The sequence below is a fragment of the Diprion similis genome, chromosome 11, assembly GCF_021155765.1.
Source record: "Diprion similis isolate iyDipSimi1 chromosome 11, iyDipSimi1.1, whole genome shotgun sequence".
Classification (NCBI taxonomy): Eukaryota; Metazoa; Arthropoda; class Insecta; order Hymenoptera; family Diprionidae; genus Diprion; species Diprion similis.
Window position 1 is genome coordinate 3,748,425 of NC_060115.1, and position 18,088 is coordinate 3,766,512.

The 18,088-nt window shown below is 41.5% G+C and overlaps 1 protein-coding gene across 4 annotated transcripts in view; it reads left to right on the forward strand.

The window, feature by feature from the left end:
- Window positions 1-18,088, forward strand: part of LOC124412217 (teneurin-a) — a 497,247-nt gene that overhangs the window by 158,154 nt on the left and 321,005 nt on the right. For 3 of the 4 annotated variants that reach the window (XM_046891912.1, XM_046891915.1, XM_046891916.1), the window contains exon 2: window positions 3,354-3,389. The exons of the other annotated variant lie outside the window; for it this stretch is intronic. The gene's annotated coding sequence lies outside the window, so the exon portion shown is untranslated. The remainder of the gene's footprint in view (window positions 1-3,353; window positions 3,390-18,088) is intronic. 4 annotated transcript variants of the gene reach the window in all.

Sequence of the window (18,088 nt, forward strand, 5' to 3'; positions counted from 1 at the left end):
ACATTGTGTGTAGGTACATGAATACATATAATATACATTATCCATTCGAACGATAATAAATATGAAATAAACAAAATTTTCGCCCGTGAGTATAATTTTATATATGTATATATATATATATATAATCGAATGCGTTATGAAAAATTAATTTTCATTTCGACAAGGGGGAGTCATTGGCAGGGAATTGACTCTACGCAGGTGTAGGTGTACACCGTCGGGGTTTGTGTCGAGGTATAGATGCGCAGGTGGGATCTCTTCTGCATTCTCGTTATTCACCGGGGGTGGCACTACGTCCTTCTCTTTTATTATCCGCTTTTGGTTTCGCGCTAGGTGAGGCGGTGAACCGCCCCCCAGATTTCCCATTCAAGTTGGCACGTTACTTCGCAACCCATAAGTCACTCGGTGCCAGGCCAAAGAGCCAGCCGGAGCACGGGCGAGAGAGGGAATAACAGGGAAAAAGAGGGAGGGAGAGACTCTCCAGAGATCCGGGGGACACGGAGAGAACCAGACAGAAGTATGGAGGAGGGCTACGAATATCCGGCAAGTAATTGAATTACAATTGGTTTTCTCTGCAACGCTCTCTTCTGCGATATTCTTTTTACCCCGTGGCTTGATCGCATGGAAGCCCGCGGAGTTGCAAAGACTTGTGTGGAACGATCCTCAACAGGATCAAGAGGAATATTTTCATCACCTACTGGAGTTGCTGCATGGGTCAATCGGATTTTATGGGAATTTAAACTTAGCTTTCAAGAGTTGTGATTATTTATTAATATAACAATAATAATAATAATAATAATAATAATGAAATTTTAATCATCGTTTTTTATCATTGAAAATAACTGTTTGGAATGTTTTTTTTTTTTTTTTCTAGAGTTAAACACGCGTGTCAGGTCAGATTTTCCTTAATTCCGTAACCAGAGCGAAAAGCTGGTTTTCTTGCTGTGAGAAAGCTTCGCGCAGCAGGAATGATTAATTGTGTCTTTTCTGCAGTTTGGCGAGTATCTCTTAATGCCTGTTCACCTGGTTCTCGTGTTATTTGGCGAAGCTAGGCGAAGGCGAAGGCGAAGGCGGAGCGGCCATGGTGGAAGACAAGTTTTCTAACTTTTATGTAATTCCCTGAAATTACTTCTAAATTAAAAGAATGCTTTAGCGGATTAAATTCTCTAAACTTGAGTAAATTCTCGTTTGCGTAATTGTGAACAAAGTCGCCACTCGACTTTACCGCCTCCCGCCCTTCAGCTGCCAGTCCGCAAAATCTCGGCATACTCCGGCATTCCCCCATTTCTTCCTTCACCCCCACCCCCACCCCGACCCTCAACCTCAACCCCAACCCCCGACTTCTCTCTCGGTGAGCAAACTTCTTGATTTATTTTGCCGAATTTAACGTTGATTGTATTGCGGCATTCGAATGGAATACATTAAGTCATTTTCATATCTATTATACTTCGTGACGTTTTTTTCTCCTGTTTTTTTTTTTTTTTCTTCTGCGTCCCTTTCATCACCGCGCTCGTCAGAACGACTCTCAAAAAATTTTTCGCCACTTTTACTCCAAGTCTAATTTACACCTGTGTCTCCTCAGCGTTTCTCTTTAAATTGTACTCCAATTTCATTTCTCTCTTTTCATATTTCTTATAAAATTATCACGATATTAAGAAATGGTAATTATTTGTATAACCGTAAAGCGTTATTACATATTAAAAAAAAATTTTGCAAACTTGAATCAATTAGCAGTTGTTTAAAACTGAAAAAAATTTCTTCACGACTGTCGGTTTCTGATTACGTTATAAATTTTTCCACACAGGAAGCAGCCTGTGAAGCCGACGGATGAAGATTTTCTTAAATTGCGTAAATATGCGGTGTTCTTCGTTGCTGCAGGGCTCCGTAAATATTCATGGGATGAAAGGCGTTTGTATAGATGTATACAATATACTAGGGTGTTGACGAATTTTTGCCGCTTCACCCCCCAAATCAACTTGAAATAATTCGAAAACAATTGCCAAATTTTTCAGATTTTTACCTCAACTCTGGGATAGTCCGCTTTGTGATGGAAGATTCTTATGGAAATAACATGGGAAAAACTTGTTTCTTCGGTATATATTTTGTTGCAAGAGTAATTATATTTTGAAAAATTTGTAACTTCGAGGTTTTAGTAGGCATCAGTGCTACTATCTGTAAAAAAATTTACATCACGATACCAGCAAATCTAGACGAATTGCATTTCCTCTAAATCAAGAAAAGTCAGATTTCAAGAATGTGCAATTCGTCGAGATTGCGTTGCATGATTATGTGAATTTTTTCCTAGACATTAGCACTGATGCTGACTAAAAATTCACGGCTAAAAATTTTTTTTACCATCATTACTTTTACAATAAAATATATACCGAGAACAAAAGTTTTTCCCATATTATTTCCATAAGAAACTTCAACCACAAAGCGGACTATCTTAGAGTTGAGGTAGGAATCTGAAAAAATTAGGTTGTTGTTTTCTAGTTATTTGAAGTTGATTTGGGGGATGGGGTGGAAAAATTCGTCAACACCCTAAACAAGGACCACCCTACTATATCCATATATATATACGAGAATGGACATAACTGTCAATGTGAAAATTTACACGCTTGGTTTTCACATTAAATTTGAATAGAAAAGAGATCCGGCATTTAATTTGCTAATTGCAACAGTCCAGCGCGAAAAGAGTCGGGGAGGTGGGCGCGTGTGAGTGCGGGGGAGAAAGAGATAGGGGGTGAAAGGGAGTAGGTGTGAGGGAAAAAATTGAATAAGTTCACATCGCGTTGATGAAGGGCTTTCGTGTTTGATTTCTGCTTTTCATCCCCATCCACGCGTATATGTATATGTATACATGCGCGTAACGAGAGGGGTTTAAAAAATTGCCTTCTTTTTCATCCGCCAATTTTCCCGGGCACCATGTTTGGATTATTTGCTTAAAATTTCTTGGAGAATTTCCTCGGTTCGAGGAATACCTCGATTAATTCCATTTACATATTCGCACGAGGACACACTAACTCTCGATCATATATTACCGAGCTCTGGCTGCTCTGGCGCAAATATTTTTCCGCTTGAAAATTCATCGCCGAGTGTACAGTCTGAGATAGGTATACAGAGGTAGAAAATTTTCTCTCTCCTCTCGATTCTTCGACACGGCGATGTAAACGGCTTTGCATTGCAAAGCGAGCGGCACCTATTCGTTCTGTCAAAGTTCGAAAACATTAGAAAGTGGGAAAGAAAGAAAGAAAAATTAAGGTGAAAAACAAAAAACCCCAACTAAAGTAAGAATATAAGAATAATTGAAGAAAAATACTCGCACTAAAGTATCGCCTGACTTTTTTCTGTTTCAGGACGATCACCGACTTCTCCGGTCTGAATTACAAAAGGTGAGTAATCGGCCATCACTTGAGAATCATATCGACTTGATATTGGTGACGTATATCGAATGAGGCGTGACTGTGGCAACGACACGAGTTAATTGCGACGCCGTTTGCTGTATCGATTCATCGTCGGATAAAATTAAGGCTGAATTACTACGCTTATAATTAGCACTAGTGGGCTGGCCGATGTTAAATCCATATTTCGGGTGACTTTCGACGGGTGGGGGCGCAGGCGAAGGGCTTAAAACATGCAGTAATGCCTCGTTAATACCAGGCACGCGAACGAGGGGGCCCATCTCGTAACGACGGGACAGAAGTTACGCTCGAATAACGACACGAGGCTAAATTCAAGCTCGTTATTGGCTAATGCCGCCACAGTAACCAGCGTCGAGCGAAAGCTCGAGTTTCAGAATTTTTGATAACTCTTGTCGTCAGGATTTTAAATCCGACATTTTTCAAAGAGATTTGCTTTGACAAGAATCCACGATTTTTTTTTTACAATTTTATCACGTACAAGATAAACTCGTACATTGCAGCGTCTTCGAAGATAATTAATTTGAGGTTTTCTATAGATAAGGAAAGCTGGGGCAAAGTGGGCCCCTTAAGAAAATAATGCCTGAAATCAGAATAAAATGTTTGGCTTTCATATGAACAATTGTGTTAAATTATTATCTAGCTTTCTCGAGAAAAAGTAATCGTAAATTCAAGTTCAGAAAATTATTTCACTTTGACTTTGTTGAGAGTAAAGCACAACTTGAAACGTTTCGCGTTATGAGCTGTGCAATTACTCGAGTAAATGATTTTCGAATAATTCATGTTTAATACAAAGTTGAGGTGGTTAATTTTATCCCTTGTTATTTAAAAAATTTCAAGAGGCTCACTTTGCCCCCAAATTTTTTGAGATTTCAAAAATTTTAAGCTGCCCACTTTGCCCCACCCGCCCCTATAATAGTCACCCACGCCAAATCTACAAACTATATTTTCGCGCGTCTTCACTTTGTCATCTCATTTTCAGCTTTTGTTTTCATCCGCGGACGAAAGAAGCTGGAATAAACGGCAGAACAAACCGTCTTTTACGTTCCTCGTAACGCGACTCCGCTCCTGTCATCCTCCCTTCTCCCTCCTCTGCAGCTTCGGGATTTTCAGGATCCATCTCCACCGTGATTTTTCGCTTTTCATCCCCTCTGCACACACCTGCATCCACGTGACTCGCGAAACACATTTATTTTCTTCCGTTATCATCCTACCGAGCAGCCGATTTTATTCTTTCTCTATCCGTCAGTTACGTGTATCGATTATACGAGAAGGCAACACTTTAGATTTACGTAGGTGCGAAAATTCGCACTAATCGCGATGAGTCCTCGCGAATATTTTGTCAGCGGTGCTGAAATTTTTTTTTCCTGCCATGGCTACTGAACTTCTCGTTTTTTAAATTCCATCTCCCCGAGCGAATTAGACGAGAGAGATTTTCTTCGGTTCTTCAAAAAACAAAAAGTAAAAACGAAAACGAGGCAGAAAAATTCACCATTTCTTCAAACCCACCAAGTTCTTCACCATCGTCATCACGCGGACCGAGATCACGGTTCAATTTCATCTCAATGCAGTTTATACACTCGATGTTAACAAAAGTTTATCCACCCGACTGCCTGATTCTCCGCAATGCAAGGGTGCGGGTATATAAATTCGTTCGAGGCGGAGTAGCCGGATCAATACCCATACTTTTTCACACAGACATTTCCCGCTGCTGAAAGCTTATCGCGAGTTCGAGGTCGGGTGAGGTGGGGGTGGGGGTGAGGGTGGGGGATGGAAAAAAGTGTAGCGGTAGGTATAAAAGGTAGCTCTAGAAACGCCGCCGGTATCTAAACAGGGTTAAGAAAACTGCAACGAATCAGGGTAGGGGTGAAAAATATTTTATCAATGGTTCACGAGAGAGAGAGAGAGAGAGAGAGAGAGAGAGCCAGTGTTGCCGGTGTAACTCACACACACACGAACACACACACGTGTCTTGCAAAAACGTCGGGATTTGCAGCGCGTCAACAACGGTATCCTACTTCGGGCCTTGGATGATGGTCTGTACTTATTACGACCGCGTGGAAAAGGGTGGTAAAACTAGAGAAGGCGCACCTTGTATGAAGCACCTGGCCGTGCGTCTCGTGCAGTAGGGAAAAACCACTCAGGAAGGAAGATTCTCCGCTCTTGAAATAGAGATGAGAGATAAAGAGAAAGGGAGGGTGAAAAAATGGGCCCCAAGAAATTTTTAAGGATTTTTGTTTTCGTTTCATCTAATTTCGAGGTGCTTTAAAGTCGCAACTATTTTATGCAACAATACGCATCGGAGTTGAAAAATTGTCACCCCGACGTGGCAATAAAAAAGGATATACATGTATTATAATTTTTTTTTTTTTTTCTCATCCCCTATTCAATATCGTAAAAAGCACCAACTTTCATCCCGCGTCGCAAAAGATAGAAAAGTAACAAAGTAACTCTATGAACTAAAAAATAAGGGGTGGAGGGGGTGGGTGGGAATAACTAATCTCCTTCTGGTGCGACAGAGTTAGAGAAATATTATTCGAATTTCCACGAGCCCCAGACCGCAGCTGCAAGCTCCACGAAACCCTCGGGGCTAACGTGCAACCCCTGCAGAGCGCGTTTATGGTTTCTGGGGCTTGCATAGGTGCGCGCATAACCGATGTAAATTTGACCCGTGGCCGCTGCTGTTAACCTCCGGTGTTTATCTTCAGCTGTGAGCTTTCCTGTTTGCTCGAATCACCCCCCGCAGAAACGTCGAACGTCATGCACGACGGCATTCGGCAGCTCGTGTGTTTGGATTCACTCGCTCCCCCCACTTCCAACCCTCTGCATAGGGTGAAACTCACCCTTGCGCAGCGCTGTTTTTACCCCTTTTTTAACTATTTTTCTTCTTCCTCTTCTCGCATCGAATCGTACCTGTCTTATCACTGCACGTCGCAAGGCATGCCGGTAAATTAGACGCAGATGGGTACGCGAGATTCCACTCAAGCTTGACGGAATTCACTCTTTTGTGATTATACCACGATTTAGACTGAAAACCTGACACCTTGGAGGAAACTTGAGATCGGTTTTATACGGCGAGAAACGGCGGCTTGGAAAGCAAGTCGAATTACATATTGCGCTTCGATCTATTCAGACTTCTTCAAGAATTATTGGGTGAGAAAAATTATGTCGCATGTATGTGCAAGTTGGAAAAATAGGGAAACAATACCAATTATCGTGTATATTCATAGGCACCTGAATATCGATAAATTTTCAAATGCGACACCTTTAGGTTATAGTTAAACAAATATCTACAATATTTGTTATATCTACGTAAAAACATTGATTTGCCGGCATATTTCGAAAGCGATGTTTGCTTAATTCTTCCCCCCTTTAATTCGCCGCTCTACTTTTCAATGCCTCTAGTTTCTGATGGTTTAATTAAAACCCCTTTGTGCCGGGAATCGTCGAGCTTCATCGTTGTGCCACGTGGCAAAGCCGATAAGCTACTTTGTGCAAGCTGAAACAAGTATCGGACGTATTTACAGGCCGTTATGACGACCCGGGTTTTACACTGACATGTTCGTTAACACGTGCCGACCAGTGCTGGCATCCCGGCACCGAATTCACCCATATAACACGTGAATAATAATCAGATGAGAGCTGGATTGTCATATTTCCTTCCTTTTTCTTTCTCTTTGCTTTTTGTGTTCAGTATTTTTGTGCTTCAATATCGTACAGCTTTCACCGAATCATCAACAACCCTTGATGTTCGGTTATTTGACTGAAATAACAAAAAAAACTTTCCTAATCGCGAGCGAAGGATAATTATAACCGTGTACAAATGAAAATTACCGAGATTCCTGAAAGAATATTTTCATTTTGATCTTCGGTGTGCAACAAGAAGTTATCTGTACGAACGATTTTCTAACCGTGCCGGCGTCTTCTTTTTTTTTTTTTTTCTCTTCCTATGCGTAAAACGTAGACCGAAGGAAGAAATTTATATTTCAAATCCGGTTAAACACCGACGAAGCAGGGGAAGAAATATTGAAACAATTTTTTCCCACCTAGCTCGTTACGAAACTTTGGTTGTATAACAGGGCGGACAAGGGGGAGGGGGAGGGGTGGCAGAGGGGTAGGCCATGGGGCAAAGTCTTGAAGTTAGGAGTTTGATGCTAAGCGGTTTTGCGGGTACAAAATAGGGTGAATAGAGTGATTTAGGAGTCTTTGCTATACGGCGACATTAACGCGGCGCTACAGGGGAGATAGCCGCAGGCATAAATACAGAGCTGTTGAGGAAAAGTTGAGTGACTATATCGAGTCGGTCGAGTGCAGCGCAGCGCCGGAGACAAAAACCCATAAATCTTTCCTATAACCTTAGTAAATCGCGTACGCGTGTAACGCGGGGGGTGGCTCGTCGAATCCTTCCGTCTGTACGCGATAAATATCAGGAAAACGGGGGAGGGGGAGGGGGATGAAACAAAAAATTTTCCGCAGCAACCTCCAACGTTTTTTTTTCCCACATTTTTGCAATTAGCAAAAATAGAGTCGAGCGCTCGACGTTCCTGTAAAACCGCGAGCTCGACGCCGCGGCGGCGTTACTCCCGGCACTTTGCCAAATTTCCCTACACGATATATCGGCGCCGGAGGCGAGCTGCGTTATCGAGCGATTTATATCAGTGTTTTGTGTAATTTGTGGTCCCGGCTTGCGAGTGGCAAGGGGAGGAGTCGAAAGTACTAAACGCCATCCCTCGGGACCGGGGACGTGATCCGCCTCTGTTTGCTCGTCGGTCAAAGGTGCGACCCTTCCAAAGCGGGGGTTTTTCGAGTTGCCACGCTTTCCCCTTTCCCTCTGACACGATACGCGAGAGGTGACGAAGGAACGATCTTACTCTCATCCCGCATTTCGGAAACGATTCCAGAGATGATCATTGCCTGAAAGTTGAAATGGCTAATTTTTTATGAACCTAGGATGAAAATTATCATCATCCAGATATGACACGAAACTCCCTAAGAATTCCCTGAGAATTCCATAATTTCCATGAATACTGGACACCCTGGTAACGCAAGGACAGATGGAATCTAAAGGCAAGTCAGTTACATGCAGGACTCAGGGAGAATCACCCGACGATTTTATACGCGTTAGGAAGCAGCGTGAGACGGAAGCTGGGAAGGGTTGCTGCAACTCATGGGGTGAATTTTGCTGCAGCCAGGGGGAAGAGGATACGCGGCTCGATTTCTTCCGGGCGAATTTGCAAAAAATTGCGTGCACGTAGCCGCTTTAGATCTCTCGGCAAATCCCGGTATTAAGGAGTTGGGCTTTCGCTATCATCCCCCACCCCGACATCCCCGAGAGGTTCAGGGCTGCTTCCGCTCTAGTTACGACTCCGCAAGCTCGCAAGCCGACGTTCAGCCGTACATCCACCCATCCGACCATCCGACCATCCAACCATCCACCCTCCCCACGTACCTACACGATGCTGGTGTATATAACCGAGGTTTGCGCGCGGAAATAGATTGGCGAACCTTACTTGGCGGGGAGCGTTGCTCTTTTTTATCGTTAACTCAGAGGCGCGAGCGTTAGGGGCTGCCGATCCGGGGAACAAATGTTTTGGCAAATCGACGCGACCCTCAACCGATAGCCGAACTCCCTTGAAAAGGTCAGACGACCCCCGTTTCTCCTTATCCTGATTCGCGATTTATGCATCGTCGTTCTTCCGGGTATTTTTCTACCTTCTCTTTTTTATATCCTATAGATGCGTGAATCCTTGCGACGCTACTCGATTTTCCTTCGATGCAGGTGTATCAAAAGAATCGATAAATCAATTGTTCGTTTTTGTACAGGGAAAAAAAAGAAAGCCACAGAAGTTTTTTTTTTTTTTGTGCATTTTTTCGGGTAATAATTGTTACAAGAATTGCAGTTAGAATTACTTAATTATTTTGGCAAAGTCGAGTTTTACAAATGATTTTCGAAATATTGTCAAATATCAGTGTAATTCCAGCAAATTTTTTTTTTTTTTCTTTGATTTAGTGTGCTTTCAAAATTTTTAAAGTAAACTCATCACCATCCGCTCTTCAAAAACGTTACGCTACAGATAATTCTCCGTTCAAAACGTATGGAAAATTGTAGCTACGAGATGAGTCGACGAAAAAAAAACCGGTTATTTCCTCTTTCGAAACGCTACGTGAAGTTCATTTTTTATTATTTTTTCTACTTTGTTGATTTTTTTTTTCGAAAAATAGGCGTTTACCGGAGACTCGGGGTTAAGTCGAGCCCGGAACGCGACTTACGTTTGCGTCGTGCGGGCGAGTGACACAAGTTGAACTCGAAACTTAATTTCGCTTCCTTGCAGGACGAGGAAGACTCCGTCGCATTTAGTATTCCGTCACGAGACGTGCAGGGGGTTGGGTCTGCAGCGACGTCGAGGAGGAGACGCCGCGACGCGACGCGACCCGACGCGAAGCGAGGGCGAGAGGAAATTATCCAAACTTCTCCTTACACAACCTCGCGTCGTCCTTATTCTGTTGTGGCTAGGTATGGATCTGCACGTGAACGAGGCATTTTTATGCAGCCCGCGTTCTTCTCCGCGTTCATGTATTATGTACATTTTATGCATACACATATGTACACATATTTTCTCTCTCTCTTTCTCTTTATGTTTCTCTCTATGTATATTGTTACGTGATAATATACTAGCCAGGTCTGTGATAATTTACAATATATAATAAATACGTTTTTGTTTGAGTTCTGCATCCCCCGTAATTAATAAATAAATGAATAAAAATGATCGTTGAACAACCAAATTCTATGGATCGCAGGTTAATTGATCCTGGAGGCGAAAGGAAAATGAATAAATAAAAGTCGAGGGGATGTAAAGTTTGGGTGGATTTTAGGCGAGTTTGGTATTCAAATTCGGGCTGGAGGTCGGGGAGGAGGACGTCTGCAGGTTGACGTCAACGCGAAAGTCAAGCTGTGCAATCCGGTCTCGTTTATAGCTGAAAGTCTCTAATTAGGAGGAACGGCGAGGAAACAAGTAGTGATAAAGAGAGAAGTTGTTCTGCAGACAACGCCGAGTTTGTTGCAGCGGACGTTTTAAGGGGGAGAAATATCTCCTCGACCGAGTCTCGCGTCTCTGATGCTGCTGATGCTGATGCTGCTGAAGCTGCTGTTGCGACGGATCGACCAGATTCCCTGGGATAGTTTCCCGGAGATTTTCGAACGCGAATGGAATTCGGATTCTGTCCAATAACGAAAACGAGGTCCGGCTTACGCCTCACTGTTTTCAATTCTTGGCAAATTTTAGCTCGCTTTATTACTTCCGGAAGTACGTAAGTTAGGTACCTGCTACGTGAGAGATCCGGCGAAAGTTGAAAACGGGAAAAAAAAAGTTAAGAAATAAATTGAGCTGAATTGTTTCACACCGATTTTTTACCGATCTTTCACGTCACGTTCGTTCGTTCGTTCGTTCTGCTTCGACACACACTATATATAACTACATGTAATGTAATACATCGGCTGCTGTCAGAAGAACTTTTTTAATGGCTTACGTATTTATGCGCTAAGTTATACTTGTGTGACACGATACTCAAACATCGGGGTAAAACTTAAAAGTCAACGTTTTATTCCGTACACATTTCGACCGACGAGGCTATCCGACAATTTTCAAACTGCCACGTGACATGAGTTTTTGATTTGTGATACCGTTTTTTTATTCCTTTCTTTGTGCTATTTTTCCTTCAATTTTTTTCTGCAGATCGAGATAATTAATGTTAATCTATGTTCTCGGAATAACTCTGTGATATATACCTTGAAAGTTGATATTTTTTGATAGTGAAATTTCTTGTCAAAAGTTCGTTAACCTGAAATCAAACATAATTCGTTATTTACACCATAAATAATTTAATTTGATTTCAGACACATCAGAATTGCAATTATATTTTACACATCGATATAATCTGGTGAGCGTGGAGTGGATTGCAATCATTCATTTTTATTTATTGTTCGAATATCGCATCGATATAGGTACTATATTCTATATATATAAAATATACGTGTGCACAGGAATAAACATAAGTTATACATCATATACATAAAAGTGACGCATTCAGTTGCAGGCTAGACGTGATTTGATTGTTATTTCTTATTCTTTTACATGCGGGGTGGCACGGCTATCAATGCGCAGGGTTGCGCACGAGCCGACATATATATATATATATACAGACACACTTATGAAAAGTGTATTTATTTACACGTCCATGTACCTACATCTATAAGGTTTGCACAGCTGGGTTATACAAAAGTAAAAAAATCTTATTAAAGTGAACAAAGGGCAGGTAGGTGAGCAGGTGTTTTGAAATTCAAATTTGACTTTTATGGTCGGCGCTGCCGCCAGGCTGCGATTCGAGTTCCCCGGTTTCTGCGTATGGATACGTATAGCGTGTATATATATGTATATTTATGTATGTATGTTACGTCACAAGACATGCAGCGTGTCCCACCGGAATTAAACCCTCCTTCGCCTGGAACGCTCTAAAAATTCGTATTTCGAATTTAATCAAATCGGATACACTCGAATACACGGATAAAAATGACATTTTTAGTGCGCGGCTTGGATTTGATATATATTTTAGAAAACAAATCGGCTTTCCGAGTCTCACTTTTTTCACTGATATCCTCAAATTGCTTTTTTCTATTCCGTTCTTTCTCCAATATTGTTTATGCAACAAGGTTGCGGTTTTCCGTGCAACAACGTTCCAAAACGATAGATTTATTCAATCTTGATATACGAATCAGGATTTGCAATACTTCGGTTGACTTCATCCTGTACGAACAGAACAAATTTCTTCGCCATTTTTATCGTTTTCTTTTCTATTAAACAAACTAATCACAGTCATACGCAGAAACGGTATTGATAAAAAAATTCTTAACGTCTGTGGATAAAAATTTAATATGCTTATTATTATATATAATTCTTTTCGATCTTCGTGTTTCCATAAAGTAATTCGTTAATAATTTCATGCAACATATTTCACCAATTATTTATTAAACTGTAACATGATCAGGGAAGATCGGTTCATTCTCTCTTCGATTGAATGATCACTACGTGACCATGAAATCCGTGCACCCCCTGTGATAACTGGCAAAGTGAACCCCTGACGCACAGGTCGCTTTAACGGGCACTAACGAAGGGGGATCCAAAGGCTTCAGCAAGCAGCTTGCTATTCCATAAGTATATAAGCGCGTTAGCGGTGCGAAGTAGCAACCCTCCTAATTCGCGGTCCATTCGCAAACTCTGCTGCATACTCCGTTTGTCAGACGGAGGTTAAAGCTCAGTTGCGAAGTTCAAACTTTCTTGACATTTCCACACGTGGGCGAAAAAAACGTGGCCGAGCAAAATTCGACATCCGTGGGTGTTCCGCACGCGAGAAATTTGCGAACGTTTGCAAAAATGAGGGTTTTTTTCTTTGGTGGGGCGAATGGGGAGGGAGGGAGGGGGTGAAGTGCACGTAAGGAAACCAAAACGAGCCCGATATTATACGTTAGCCTACAATTTTATAAAAACCGAGCAGTCCGGATTCTTTTTCAAATCTCGACGGTTCACTTGCGACCCTGCAAAATGGCAGACGTTTTGGCCGCGGTCTAAAGGCGGGGATCTTACGATTAAAGCCGCGAGAACAAAGAGCGATGTAAGCCAAAATAATTGGCAATTACAAAACCGGGCTCGAGATATTAACTTTATCTTCTTCCAAGGCGAGGCGTTACGCTTTTCCATTATTGCGCGCGATACCCGCTGCCCTTTCTCTCTTCTTCTTTATATTCCTGTTTTTATGTTTCATTTTTTATTCTCTCATTCCACGATCTTCTCTCGCCGTTTTATTTAGTTACTCAAGGTTTTCATCCACCTGCAATAACTCATTTGTTTATTTACTCGGTTCAGCTTTTCGTTCGTTGGCAAGATGATGAAAAAATAACTATTAATTCTCTTTTGGAAACAGAAACGTTGCTGCGTTGAGTTTCGCATAATTTCGGTTCATTGATTTTGAGCGAAGAAAAGAGGACAAATAAAAAAAGAGAAGAAATCATGTCGTAGTTCTCAATCAATTTTGCAAAATTTCGACGAGTTAAATATGCAACTTTTTATTCCAATTTGCTGATACCTGCTGCTTATACTATCAATGAAAAATTTTAACACTTATTTATCAACGTCCAAAAAAAAAAAAAAAACAACATACTTTGAAAGTAGTTAAGGGGTTTAATACAGTCAGGAGGCCCAAAAAATCAATTTATAGAGAATTTTGTTTGAATTTATTTAAGTAAAAAATTTGTACACATGTCATGATAAATTTTAAATGTATTTTTAAATTTTTTATTTGTAAAATTAATTATTTTGAAAGCTGCTATAGCTGATCTTCGGGAGTACCTCTAAAAAAGGCGTTTTGCGGTGATCACCATATCTCTGGACTGAATAATTTAAACTGAAAAAATCAAAAATACTTCGTTAGTATAATGTATTATCTTGTAATTGATCGAAGGAATAAACAAAATAATAATTTTTGACAAGATGCCGGTTTCTCAATACAAAGAGTCGATTTTTGATAAAAATTTAGGCTTCAAATTGTTTATAAAATAGAAAATATTTATCGGTGAGAAAAAACCTTCGATTAATTAATAAAAAATATACTTAAAAAGCTTGTGTTAAAATTTGATACTGATCGGTTTAGCCGTTTCCGAGAAATCTAGCTCACCGACTTTAAAAACACCAGTTTTGAGAAAAACGCGTTCAAAGTTTCAGAAGCGCTTTACATATAGTAAAAAAAACTTTTTTTTTCAACTTACATCGAGTTGTCAATATTTGCCGGATTGACAAGAAATTTTCTGCGTGTATACCTAAATCTATATACATAACGAAAATAAAAAAAAAAAATCCATTTTTTGAAAATTTTAACTCGATAAAGATTTTTATTAATTTTCGACGTATAAACTCGAAAATTGTTTTTTCCTTTGTTGTAACCTGTGTTATTTAATGAATATTGAAATCTTCGGGATGCGCATCGAATCATCAAAAGCTTGAGAAAGCTCAGTCTTTCTCTCCCTTTCTCTTTCTCATATTTTTCTCGCAGTTGATGTCACGTGACGCTGTATCCGGCGAAGCTGCGTGAGCGTCGAAACGATACTCGGGTTCTGTATGCGATCGGATTGCACGATGATTGCTATCCAATCAAGAATCATCCGATTTGCCGCTCTGCGAGAGGCGAGACTCCAGAATCAGGCGTACCAACGAACCTCCACTTCGCTGCTATTTCCCCTGAAATATGTTTCGTTCGTCGGCTCAGTCGTTCAGCGATACACTCGGCGTTACGAATCCAGATCTCAGCGAAAATGAATGGTTCGTTAATTAGCTATCGACCTAAATTACACGAGTTATACGTACGATCCGAAACGCAAGCCCGCGGTTTAAAAACCGGCCCCGATCCGCGGGGGTGTGAATTTGAATTACCGGCTTTCAATTTTTCACTCTATTTATTTATCCTCGCGATTTCAACCAACCGGTTGGAAGTGTTTTCACTGGGTTAAATTAGTTGCTGCTTTTATTATCGACGAGCTGGTCTATCGATATTGAATTACGCAAATTCCGATACTGCAGTGCTCTCCACAGGGATCGAGGTCTCGACGAAATAGTTTTACACTCTGCGTTTTTGAACAGGATCGATTTTTTAGATTTCTCTTAACTCTTAACGATTTAACGATAGGATGAAGTTTCTCGAAAGATTCTCGTTTGTCATGTAAACATAAAAATTGAATATTAAACATAAAGTTGAAACTTTTAACTCTCTGTTTTGCTAACAAAATAAATGAATAAATAAATAAACAAATCTTGGAAACATCCAACAGTAATTCCGAGTCAAGCAGCTTATAATAGGTGCTAATATTTTACACAAAAGAGAAATCTGAAGTGTCGTATATAGGGGATGATGGGGCAAAGTGGGCCCCTTAAGAAAATAACGTCTAAAATCAGAATAAAATGCTTAATTTTTATATAAACAATTATGTTAAATTATTATCTAGCTTTCTCGAGAAAAAGTAATCATAAATTAAAGTTCAGAAAACTATTCCACTTTGACCTTGTTGAGAGTAAAGCACAACTTGAAACGTTTCGCGTTACGAGCTGTGCAATTACTCGAGTAAATAATTCCCGAATAATTCATGTTTAATAAAAAGTTGAAGTGATTTATCTTACCCCTTGTTATTCAAAAAATTTCAAGATACCCACTTTGCCCCCAAATTTTTTGAGATATAAAAAATTTTAAGCTGCCCACTTTGCCCCACCCTCCCCTGCATACATTCACGTACAGTGTCCACGATACACATACCTATATAGACGTAGTTTCTCCCTCTCTTCCTGTCATTACGTGAGGAGTTTTCGGGAAGAGGAGGGAAAAGTTTAAAACCTCCCGTAAAGAAATATTCCCGTATACCCGTGCATACGTACATCCACACAGATTCTCGCACCGGCTTAAGGCTAACGCAATTTTCCTCTCCGCCGGTGGAAAGCTCAGCCGGAATCCCGGCTCAGTGACCTCCCGAGCTTTCGTTGGTACAGCGAGGTCACCAGAGAGATTTCTGGTCTGCACCACGAGCGCCGCGCATTGAGACGTTGAATTTTTTCCTCGGTTTTCCGCTTTTCCCTTTCCAACCCACAACTGCCTGCCGTTATTATTGCTATCCTCCCCCACCTTCCGCAGCTTCCCTCGCTCCGGGTCTCGACTGACTTCTGGCTGCTGCCTCTCCGGCCCGAGATTAAATCATAACGTATTTATTAAACGGAGTGATTTAAAATTTAAGAAATATTGAATTCCCCGAGGAGGGAAGCCGAGGCTGCGGCTCTGCCTTCGCATCGCATCGCATCGCATCCTGCGGGCACGCTGAGTTTGTTATAGTCACGAATTCGTCACTTTCCGCGTGATGAACCCCAGGGCGAATAGGAAAATCAGTTTTTTCTCCTCTCTTCCGCTTTCCGCCTCTTCCAAATTCAAGAAAAGCTATATTTCTCCGGCAGGCTCGACACGTGAGAGCCATGGCAGTTGGTAGGGAAGCTCTGGATAAAATCGAACGGCGGCGTATCCGCCCATCTTGCGTTTCTCTGCTCTCTCTCTCTCTCTCTTTCTCTCTTTCTTTTCTTCTTCTCGTGAAGAAAAAAAAATATAATGAACAAACTTCAATGCTGCAATAAAGAACGATAAGTAAGAAGGGAGAGCAGTGAAAAAATTAAAATAAACTTACCTAGTGAATGCAGCGGAACGCGATCGTTATTCGAGAGAGCGGAGGCGCCGCTCTTGCGCCGAATAAAAAGGATCCTGTTTAATCGCTTTATCGGTAATACTCTATTTCCTTGCCAGACACGTTTGTATTAATTAAGAAGTAATTAATCAGAATTAAATTGACTCAGACTTCACCTCGGGCGAGCCGGAAGAGAGAAAGAGAAAGATGAAGAGAGGGAGAGGGAGAGGGAGAGAGCCGGCAACCCGACTTGACAGACCCATCTTGGCAGCCCTCAGGACTCGATTCCACTCTCTTCCTCCTTCCTCCTTCCTCCTTCACCTCGCTCCCCGCTCGACTACAGTGTCAATATTTAAGGAGATGGTAATTCGTTTAAAATTTCAGCCATGATTAATACTCCCGGCACACTCCGAATTCATTGTATTTGCGCTCGATTTGGAAAGGAGAAATTACTTGGCGAAATTACTTCTCGTCAGAGGTATATACTCTTTAATTATTATTACACACCGTCGCGTCGTCGGTGGTCAGATGACGATGATATAAATTAAATTAATTATTATTCCTGCGTTGAAATGGAATAAAACCACTCAACAATACATGTGTATGTATACACACGTATAAACTCGTCGTCGGCAGATTTTCTCGGCAGAAACAACCAAAGAAGTAAATAATAATAATCAATGAGATAAGGACGTGAGTAAAAATATGGAAAACAAGAAATATGGGAATAAGAGAGACGAACGACAACGTGATTAGATCAGCGATAAAATGAAGTGATACACAGCGAGGACGAGAATTCTTTTACGATTTGCTCTATGAGCGAGGACAACAATACGCTTGTCGCGTGGTCTGGATGCCAATGAAGAGAGGAGACAAACTCGGGGTGAAATTCCCGGGAATCTGCAGCCGGGAACGTGTCCAAACGTTATCGCCCTCCTCCTTTACCCCATCCGACTCACTCGGTCCATCGGCAGCAGCTCTAGCAGCTTCCCTCTTGTCCCGTACTCAATAAAACGGAATTAAAGGATTTCATACCTCTTAGAGTGTCGCGAAAAATATCACCGTCTCGGAAACCTCGTTCAGACACCCTGAAACGGTCCGTCTAACGAAAATAGCCGTCGACATGTTGTCTACGATCATTTGATTGAAAATTCTCCCCAAGTGATCATCGGATCAAAATCAATCATATTCCTCAATTTAAAATTTTAAGCAAAATTTTCACGAGTCGTGCAAAAAAGACGTTGAGACTTTGCAAATCGGGTTGACGCTAAGCGTCATTTGGGGGTTTGAGCCGGGTTCGCATCGGCGACGGTGCTGATGGGGCGTGTGGGGGGGGGGGGGGGGGGGGGTGGAACAATTATGCAGGAGCGTCCAATTACGGGTAACGGCCTAGCGGGCCCCCCAGGAGTCGGTG